The following is a 10,362-nucleotide window of genomic DNA, read 5'->3' as shown; positions in this document are numbered from 1 at the left end:
AATAATGACATGTCTGGATCTGCTGGCAATGCTCCTCTTAATGCAACCTAATATGCCATTAGCCTTCTTGGCTACAAGGGCACACTGTTGACTCATATCCATCTTCTCATCCACTGTAACCCCCAGGTCCTTTTCTGCAGAACTACTACTTAACCGGTTGGTCCCCAGCTTGTAACTATGCTTGGGATTCTTCCGTCCCAAGTGCAGGACTCTATACTTGTCCTTGTTGAACCTCATCAGATTTCTTGTAGCACAATCCTCCAATTTGTCTAAGTCACTCTGGACCCTATCTCTGCCCTCAAGCATATCTACCTCTCCCCCTAGCTTAGTGTCATCCGCAAACTTGCTGAGGGTGCAATCCATCCCCTCATCCAGGTCATTAATAAAGATATTGAACAAAACCGGTCCTAGAACCGAACCTTGGGGCACTCCGCTAGAAACCGACCACCATCCTGACATCAAGCCGTTGATTAGTACCCGCTGGGCCCGGCCTTCTAGCCATCTTTCTATCCATTTTCCCGTCCAGTTATCCAATCCACATTCCCTTAACTTGCTGGCAAGAATATTGTGGGAGACCGTATCAAAAGCCTTGCTAAAGTCAAGGTATATCACATCCACTGACTTTCCCATGTCCACCGAGCCAGTTACCTCATCATAGAAGCTAATCAGATTGGTCAGGCACGACTTGCCCTTTGTGAATCCATGCTGACTATTCCTAATCACTTTCCTCTCATCCAAGTGCCTCAAAATGGATTCCTTAAGGATCCCTTCTATGATTTTTCCAGGAACCGAGGTAAGACTGACCGGCCTATAGTTCCCTGGATCGTCCTTCTTCCCTTTTTTGAAGATGGGCACTACATTTGCCTTTTTCCAATCATTCGGCATTTCTCCCAATCTCCACGACTTTTGGGTGGGATCAGGGGGAAGATCCCCCGAATTTGGGTCACCTAGTTGCGGCACCTCCCGAACAGGGACAGGGAGGACGGGCTCGGGAATGGGAGATGGCTGCCCCGCCTCATTTGCAAGGGAAGGGGTGCCCCCAAGCTTGGGACCCGGCCGCTTGGCACTGTTCGTCGCTGTGACGGGGCAAACAGGCCCCGCACTGCAGGGCAGAGAGTAGCCCAGGCCCAACTGGCGGAGAGGGCCCCATCCTTCCGGCTCTGCTGGGCATGCTCCCAGCAGAGGCCAAGTATAAAGGCAGAGGGAGCCCAGCAGGCAGGCAAACAGCTGGGTGAGGGAGGAGACCAGGCCAGGCCAGTGTTTTTGCAGCCGCTGGGACCAGAGTCGCTGCCAGTGCTGGACCCTGACACCAAGGAAGCAGACCCCGACCCCGGGAGACCGGAGCGTCCCCACAACCCCGGCAGGTACTGCCTCAGAGGCCAATGGGCCCCAGGGGAACCGGGGCGTGGTAGGAAGCAGCCCAGGGCAGGGGATACAAAGCGTGGCTCAGCGTGTATCGTCCGGATTCCCCGCCAAGCCGGCAGGAGCCATAGACCCTGCCTAAAGCGCCCTAGGCTGGGACCCGGTGGAGAAGAAGGGCCCGGGTCCCCCTACCATGCAGGCCCCCCCCTGGATAACCAGGCCTGGGGCCAGGAGAGCCTTCTCAGAGGGACTAGGCCTTTGATACTGTATATCCCCTGATAGAGGGGCCTGGACTTTGTGTTGAGACATTTGATACTGTATATCCCCTGATAGGCCTGGACTTTTGGTGCAGTATAGGCCCAGACTGAGACGCGGGCCAGTATAAGGGGGGGCAGCAGCCCCCGTCAGGGGTGTACCCCCTGTCAGTTGCCCCTAAGGGCTCGGCGGTTTCAGCTCCGGCACCAGAGTCGGCCAGGCCAATTGGTAATACTAGGGGCGCCCCAAATGTAAGGACAGGGTTGGCCACCTGGGACGTAGGGCTATCAATAGGGGTAGGGTGAGGGTCAGAGTCAGAGAGAGGAGAGGGCGGCACCTTGGAGTCGCCGTTCAGCCTGAGGCCCACTGGCAAAGGGTCGTCCTCCCCCTGAGTGAGTAGGGTCATACCCAGGGCCTCAATCTCCTCGAAGATGGAGCTGAATTCCATCGTCTCGGCCCCGGAGCCTTCCCTGCTGGTCGCCGAGGCAACAATTGCCTCGGCTGTAATGGTGGGGGGCTCAGCTGGTATCGGGTCTGAGAGAGATCCACCAGAGGCCTCCTCAGGAAGGGACTCTGCAGGAGGGATGATACCATCCCCCCTTGCTGCCACGGCATCCTCACCAGGGGCAATCTCGGCAGCGCTGGCCCCCCTCAGGATCTTACGGAGGGGGGGCCTTCCCACCCTCCTCATCGGAGGGAGGAGATTGAACCCATAAACAGCGGGCTCTGCGCTTTCCCCTGATGAGCGTCCAGCCCTCCGAGATGGAAGGCTGGTCAGCAGGGGCAAGGCCAGGGGGTGCAGTTGATTTTCGGGGGAGGGGCATTGAGGCAAGGGAGGGTAGGGAAACCTCCACCTGGGGGGGCCCTGTCCCTCGCCCATCAGCGACCGTGCCACCCTCTCCTCTTCAGGCCCCGCACTGCCGGATGGAGTGGAAGCGGGGCCCGCCTGCTCGCTTGGACATACCAGAGGGGGCGCCTCCGGCTCCCGAGCTGAGCCGTCGGTTGAAGGAAGGGCAGCCGCAGAGGCTAGACTACCAGGGGGATCGGCGGTGGTGGGGCCGGTGCCTTCCCAGGCCCCAGGAGGCCCAGACGCTTCCCCCGACTGGGCCAAGGGGCAGTCCCTCCGAACGTGCCCCATCGCCCGGCAGAGGAAGCACCAGGTCTCACCCATTGAATAGTGGACCCTGTAGAGGGCTCCCTGGTAGGGTACCATGAAGGACCCCTCGAGCGCCATCCCACCACACGCCGCCGGCAGCATCTGGAGCTGCACTTGCTGGTGGTAGGACAGAATGTGGCAGAGGGTGGGATCCTTGCAGCCCAGCGGAAGAGGGCTAATAACTGAAATTGGCTTCCCCAGCATGGAGAGGGAAAGCAGCAAGGCAGCACAGGGGAAGAAAGGCAGGATGGAGGTAAGGACCACTCGTACGCCCAGGTCCTCCAGCAGTTTAAGGGGCACGTGCACGCCCCCCACCGCCAGGCCCTTCTCCAGCGCCTCCTGGGCGGCGGCCTCCGAGGCAAGGAAGAACACCACCTTGCCGTACATCTTGGAGGCTGCCACCACGGCTGAGGCCCCGACCACCGTCGCCAACGCCCGCATGTAGCTTTCCACGCGGGGCCAGGTGGCGACCGGGAGGCAGCGGACGCCGTGCCTCCTGGTCATGGTGGGAAAGGGGCCCTGGCCACCCGGGATGGAGCTGGAGGCGGTAGTCAGGGAGATGACACGGCCCGTGGGGGGACGGCAGCAGCCACCTGGGCGTACGCTCTGGGGGCCGTGGTCGGGTCGTCACCAGAGCTTGTGGGGGGAACAGCAGGAAAAGGAGGGGCTGCAGCAGACAGTAGGGAAGCCTCGGCCACGGAGGGTTTGGCCTTCCAGGCTGGGCTTTTGCCCCTTTTCTTCCCCCTGCCCTTTTTTCCGGCCGAGGTGGGGGCTGCTCTCGATTGAGAGGGAGCATCTGCCATGGCAGCGGTAGAGTTCGGGCCGGGGGTCGAGAGGTCATCCATGGCGTTCTTTGGTCCTGGTGGCTTCCTCCATCTTGGGGAGAGGATGGAAGGAGGCACAAATGGTGTGTGTGTGGGGGGGGGGGGGGGAGACAAGGGCTAACCACCCCTCCCCACCAGACAGCAGGCAGGGGAGGAGGGCGTCAGTGAAAGGGAGGTAGAGGAAAAGAAGGGCACAGGTTTCAGGAAGGGGCAAGTAGGGAAGGGGGGAGTTAACAGCCTCTCCTCCCTGCTGAAGCTGTGGCAGAGGAGGAGGGCGCTGTTGTGGGGGAAGGGATATGGGGAAAAGGGGGAGGCACGATGGGGGGGGAAGGGGAAGGCAACCACTCCCTCCCGCTGATTATTGCAGGGAAGGAGGGCGCCAGGAAGGGTGGGATGAAAACAGGACACTGAGGGGCCAGCGACCACTCCTCCCTATAAGGCTGGAGACAGAGGAGGAGGGCGCTGGTAGGGCAGGCAGGAAGCAAGGCAATAGGTGCAGGGCAGGGGCCGGCTCCTCTGGCTACACTGGGATACTGAGGGGACTATGGGTCAGTGAGAAGGGTGCAGTGTACTGGGGGGGCTAACTAAAAAGGGGAGGGCACAAGCGCTCGGGGGGGGGGGGAGCCTGGGCACTCGAGGCAACAGCAGGGGACTATTGGGAGGCTGGGGGAGGATAGAAACACTAAGGAAGCTAGGGGCAGGAAGAGGTAGGCTACAACTGGGAGGGGTGAGGTACACACAACAGGCTAGCTTGATGAGGGTGTGGCAGGTAAGAAGCTCTGGGGCTGGTGTGGTGGGTAAGAAACCTTAGGAAGGAAGGGGAAACCACACTGGGCTAGTAGGGCAGGGCAGGCTGCTAAGGTAGGGTGGGGCAAGCAGGAGTAGAGGGGGGGCCCGCCTCAGCCAAACGTAGCTGAGGGAGAGGGCCAAGTCCAGTGGGTGGGAGCACACCCACGAGCACTTGTGGGGCTCAACCTCGCCCACCACAGCAGCAAACAGTCCCAGGTGGAGAGCGGGGCAGCAAACCCCACCAAGGAGAGAAGAGGCAGTTCAGATGGTAAAGGGTGGTGGAGGGAGCGTTGGGGGTGGTGGCAGCAGAGGGCGGGGACAGCTAGACTGGGGGGAGGGCTCTGAGCCCCTCTCCTTGCCCCCCTTTTTAGTGTCTCAGTTCTCTACCACCCCTGGAGCAGGTGAAAAAAAGATCAGTCTGAACAAACCCCCTCCACAGTTCTGGATTGTGGTTCTCCTCCTCGGTGGGGCACAGCAGCAGAAGCAGCCGGGCAGCAGCCAGGTGGGGCAGGCCTCTGGGTGGTGGGTGCTGGTGAGGTCCTCTTTCTCCAGAGTGAAAGAGGGGAGAGGGAGGGCAGTCAGCAGGCCCTCCCCTCCCCTCAGGCAGCAGCAGCAGACAGTGGTGGTGGAAGGCGGTGGTGTCCGGGGGGAGCAGGTCCAGCAGTGCGGAGGCCTCAGGTGGTGGCTGGGTAGGGCTCCAGCCAGTGCAGGAGCAGGAACGGGGAGGAAGAAGGAAGAGAGCAGCTCCTGCTCCCTGCTGCCTCTCCTCTTTCTTTGGAGTGGAGTGGGGCAAGGGAGTGGCCACCCACTGAGCCGGAGGAGGAGGAACCCCTCCGGGCAGGCAAACCGACTACACTTGGTGGAGAATGTGGGTACAATCAATCCTGCCCCTGACATAAGGGGCTGAGTGTGTGCCTCAGTGTACCCGGAAAAAAACCAAACCCTAACAGTAATTTTTTTTCTTCCCTTTCCCCCTCCGTCCCCACGTGCGGGGTGCAGGACTAACATGCAGTGGGATAAAGTGCTCAAAGTTCTGGCTGAGGGTCAGCAACAGCAGCAAAAGCTCTTGGCTCAACAGCTGGCCATGCAACACCAACAACAGCAGGAGCTACTGCAACAGCTGGGCGCTCAACACAGCCAGCTCCTACAGGAGGTGGTGAAGCAGAACCAGGAGCTGCAAATGCAGGGGTTCCAGCAGCTGGCGACCCTCTCGACCCGACCTGCTGAATCGCAGGAAGGATCCACTGGGGACCAGACGAGTGCAAGGACCCCAGTCCACCTCACTAAGATGGGCCCAGAGGATGACCCAGAGGCATTTTTGGAAGCGTTTGAGCGGGTGGCGACAATCATGCAGTGGCCCCGAGAACAGTGGGCAACCCTGATAGCTCCATATTTGACTTGGCTAGCTCAGGAGGCCTACCAGGCCTTACCCCTGGAGGCAGCCCAGGACTATATAGAGGTCAAAGGAGCCATCCTGGATATCTCCCCGGAAACTTTCCGTTGACGGCTCAGGTCCATCCCCGGAACTTTCTGTCCTCGGGCCATCACTCACGGAGTTAGGACCCTCTGCCAACGCTGGCTTCGGCCAGAGCAGCAATCTGTCGAGAAAATTGTGGAACAGGTTGCCCTAGAGCAGTTCACCCAGCTGCTTCCACTGCGGGGTTGGGCCTGGGCCCTCTGGCACCGCCCAGCGACGCTTGCAGAGGTGGTCAACCTCATGGAGGACTTTCTGGCTGCCGAGAATCCAGAAGCATTGGGCACCCAGACCCTTGCACCAATCCCAAAAGCATCGGCAGTGGCCCCGGTACCACTACCCCGAACCAGGACCACGCCTCGGGCAGACGTGGCCCTGAGGGAAAATAAGAGTGAGGTTCTTCGGCGCGCCAGTCGGGCCTTCACCCGCGACGGATGGGAGGGCCTTCACCCAGTGCCTCGGGAGCGGCGGCGCCTGCCCCCTCAGGAGGACCCCGCCTGAATGGTGTACTCTGAATTAGGACCATGCTTCTCCTGTGGGCATATAGGCCACCTACTGAGGGACTTCATGGAAATGGATTGTAACTACGGCCAGGTCTGTACTCTCCCTGCTGGCCCACCCATTCTCACGACTCCGGGACCAGCTGGGGCCCCGCAGGTGTTTGCCCTCCTCGATTCGGGGTGCAGCCAGACACTCATCAGCCCCGATGTCCTCCCGGCCACCGCGGTGCCTGAAGGGGAGCTGCAGCTGTGGTGGGTCCATGGGCCTGGCCATAGTTTATAAACTGACTGTTTGTTGCCACGCCCTGAACTGAGGGCATGGTCACTGCTTATAGACTGACTGTGCTTGTGTGTTGCCACGCCCTGAACTGAAGGCCTGCCCACCGTTTATAAACTGACAGGGTTGGTTTGCAGCCACGCCCTGCACCGAGCCACCCCTTATGAACTGACGGGGGTGGTTTGTAGCTGTCACACCCTGAACTAAGGGCCGGGCCGCTCCCTGGGAACTAACTCCCTGGGGCTGGCCTTAAAGGGGCTGCGCAGTGAGGCGGAGTGGCCACCCACTGAGCCGGAGGAGGAGGAACCCCTCCAGGTAGGCAAACTGACTACAGGGGGAATTAATATACCAAATAACCAGTCCAAGGTCCCACGCTCTTACCTCAGGGCGGGGTGCCAAAAGTAAACAATAACGAAGGTGGCCTGGGTTTGAGTCAGCCCAGCAAATGATAGTCAGAGGTCCAGCCTTAATTCAGGGCAGGCCACCAAGTCTATGGTTAGGAGTCCCAGCCCTAGTTCAGGGCGGGGCTGCAGGTAACAGCTTATGAGCCCAGCCTTTGGTGAGGTGGTAAGCAAATCAGTTTATAAAGGCCTAGCCCTAGCTCAGGGCGGGGCAGGAAGAAAGTAGTCTAAACGACGTATACAATTAGGGGTCTCCTTGCTCAGGAGGGTTGCAAGCAGCTCTCCAGCAAGGGCAGAGAGGGGGAGGCTACCACCCAAGCGGTAGGTGGCAGAGGGGGCACAGGCTCGCTCCCTCTACTGTGCCCCGGCCCAGGGCCCTAGAAGCAGCAGTTTACTGCTGCTGGATCAGCAGGGGCTCCAGCCCAAAACATGCTGATATAGGCATGTCTACATCCATGCTGTCCCCAGGGCCACTTCCCTCCTTGCTCTCAGTGCGTACCTGGCAGTCGTGTAGGTCTCCTGCGGATTCACAAGGATCCAGGTCCTTTGGCAACTCCTCAGAAGCTTGCAGGGTGTTTGGGAAGTCCAGGGAAGGCTAGTGTTTCTCCAGGCCACTGTGCAGTAGGGGCCCCAGTGGCCCACGCCAGCTCTCCACCTTAGCTCCCTTCCTCGAGGTGTGGGGGAGTCCTCTGACCTCCTCAATGGTCGGGGCCTCACTGGCCTGGTTGGCAGGCTTTTTACCTTTCTGGCCCCGCCCCTTGGCTTCTTGCCAGGTGGCTCGTTAGGGCCAGGTGTAGCCCACCAAGGCTCTGGGAGGGGTGCCTCCCCTTTGGGGTCAGTGGGTGGCCACATAGAACCCCTCCAGATAAGGAGGAGCAGGAGGCAGATGCTGCTCTTCTCCTCTCCTCCTATTCCTGCTGCCTGCACCAGCTGGAGCTCTCTGTGCCCCATCCAGCCACCACCCGCTTGCTGAGGCCTCAACTGCTGGACCTCCTCCTTCTGGATGCTGCTGCTGCTGCCTGAGGTGGGGGCTGCTGGCCTGCCCCCCCTTTCTCCTCCTGCACTCCAGAGGGAGAGGAACCCACCAGCAACCAAAGGCTTTCCCCAACTGGCTGCCATCCGCCTGCTGCTGCTGTACCACCTGTACCCCGCCGCGGAGGAATTGAAGAGGAAGATCACAATTTAGACTGTGGAGGGGGTTTGTTTACTGGACTGAGCTTTTTCACCTGCTCCTGGGGTGGTAGTGGACTGAGTTGTTAAGAGGAGGGCTGGGGGAGAGGCACAGAGCCTCTAGGCTGGGCTAGCTACTCTTGTCCCCTCTACCATTAGGGACTGGTCCGCTGTAGCAGCGGGTGAGAACATAAGCAGTTGTGGGCGTGCTCCCTACCCATCTCTTTGGACTTGGCCCCCCTCCCTCAGCTACATTTGGCTGGAAGGTGCCCCTCACACCTGCTCACCCCACCCTACCTCAGCAGCTTGCCTCCTTCCCTACTGCCTGCCCCGCCCTGCTAGCCCAGTTTGTTTTTTCTCCCTCCAAGGTTGCTCACCCACCATGCCCAACCCCAGAGTTTGTTACCAGCCACACCCTTGCCCCTGCTAGCCTGTTAGTGTGTGTGTCCCGCCCCTCCCAGCTGTTGTCTTGCCTTATTCCACCCCAACTCTCCCAGTATTTCCCTTCTCCTCCAGCCTCCCACTAGCCTTGTGGCACTGCCCTGCTTGCCCTGGTCCCCCCCACCATTCCCCCTGAGCGTTTATCCTATCTCTCCCCTTTTAATTAGCCCCCTGGTACACTGCACTCCTGTCATTGATCCCATAGCTTCTCCTTTGTAACCCAGTGCAGCTGGAGAAGCCGGTACCCACCCTGCACTCATTACCACATTTCCTGCCAGCACCCTCCTCCCTTGTCTCCAGCCTTACAGGGAGGAATAGTTGCTGGCCCCTTGGTTTCCCATTTGCTTCTCACCCTTGCTAGCACCTGCCCTCCCTGCAATTCGCAAGTGGGAGGGAGTGGCTGCCTTCTCCCATCCCCCTTCCTTCCCAATCACAAATCCTGTTCCCTCGTGTCCTCCTCCTCTTCCACAGTTTCAACACAGAGGAGTGGCTACTACCCCCCCTCCTTGGTTACCCCTCCTTGAATCCAGAATGTGGCAAAAAGGGCCAGGGGAGGAAGAAGGGCAAGGGCCTGTCCAAAAAAGCCAAACCTCCTGCGGCCAAGGTCACCCCATCCGCTGCGGCCCTGCCATCTGCCACATCCCTTGCCTCCTCTGTTGTTACCCCCACCGGCTCTGGGGGCGATACACCTGTAGCCCCCAGAGCATATGCCCAGGTGGCCACTGCCACCCTCCCCCCACGTTCCTCATTCCATGAGGAGTAACAGTTAATTCGAACTAAGGAGTTCAAATTAACATTTAACTGCCACGTCTAGCCGCAGGCAGTTAGTTCGGACTAAGGGGAATTTAAAAATGGCGGCGCCCGGGAACATGCAAATGAAGCCCGGGATATTTAAATCCCAGGCTTCATTTGCAACTCCGGTTGCCCTCATTTGCCTACCTAGCTCGAACTAACGAGCTAGTGTAGACATACCCTTAGTCAGGAGAGGCTGGGGCCAGCTTATTGGCACTTTAACAATAGTTTGCTGGAGGAAGTGGGCTTCATGGCATCCTTCTGCGAGTTCTGGCTGGCCTGGCAGAAGCAGTGGCCCGCCTTTGACTCAGCACAGCGATGGTGGAACGTGGGGGAAGGTGCGTGCCCGGCTTTTCTGCCGTGACTACTCCCAGGGCACCAGCCCGTGGAGGGATGGGGTGATAGAGCAGTTGGAATGGGAGGTTTTGAAGATTTGAGAGGCGCCTGGTATCCAGCGCTGAGGATCCGCCCCTCTGCGAGGCATACCAGGAGAAGCAGGAGGAACCCCGGGCCCTGGAGGATCGGCCTTTGTTCGATCCTGCATCTGTCTCCTTTGGGAGATGGATTTCAGCTCCTGCTTCTTCTATGCCCTGGAGAAAAGGAGGGGGGGCTAAAAAGCATGTCACCTGCCTTTTGGCGGAGGATGGCACCCCCCTCACGGATCTGGAGGAGATGTGTGGAAGGGCCAGGGCGTTCTACGCCAGTTTGTTCTCCCCGGATCCGACCGAAGCCGACGCCTGCAAGATGCTCTGGACCAAGCTCCCGACTGTCAGCGCGGGCGACCGGGACCGGCTAGACCTGCCTCTCACTCTGGCTGAGTTCTCGGAAGCCCTCCTTCTCATGCCCACCAATAAAACCCCGGGCATGGATGGGCTGATTGTGGATTCTACTGCATTTTCTGGGACGTCCTCGGCCCAGACC

General features: G+C 59.6%; 1 pseudogene; it reads left to right on the top strand.

Annotated features, from left to right (window-relative positions):
• Positions 1-3,814: 3,814 nt before the first annotated feature.
• On the top strand, positions 3,815-6,457 carry LOC149525173 (uncharacterized; annotated as a pseudogene).
• The last annotated feature ends 3,905 nt before the right edge of the window (positions 6,458-10,362 follow it).

Source organism: Pelodiscus sinensis, chromosome 3, assembly GCF_052426305.1.
Source record: "Pelodiscus sinensis isolate ZL-2025 chromosome 3, ASM5242630v1, whole genome shotgun sequence".
NCBI lineage: Eukaryota > Metazoa > Chordata > Testudines > Trionychidae > Pelodiscus > Pelodiscus sinensis.
This window is presented reverse-complemented; position numbering and strand designations above follow the sequence as displayed.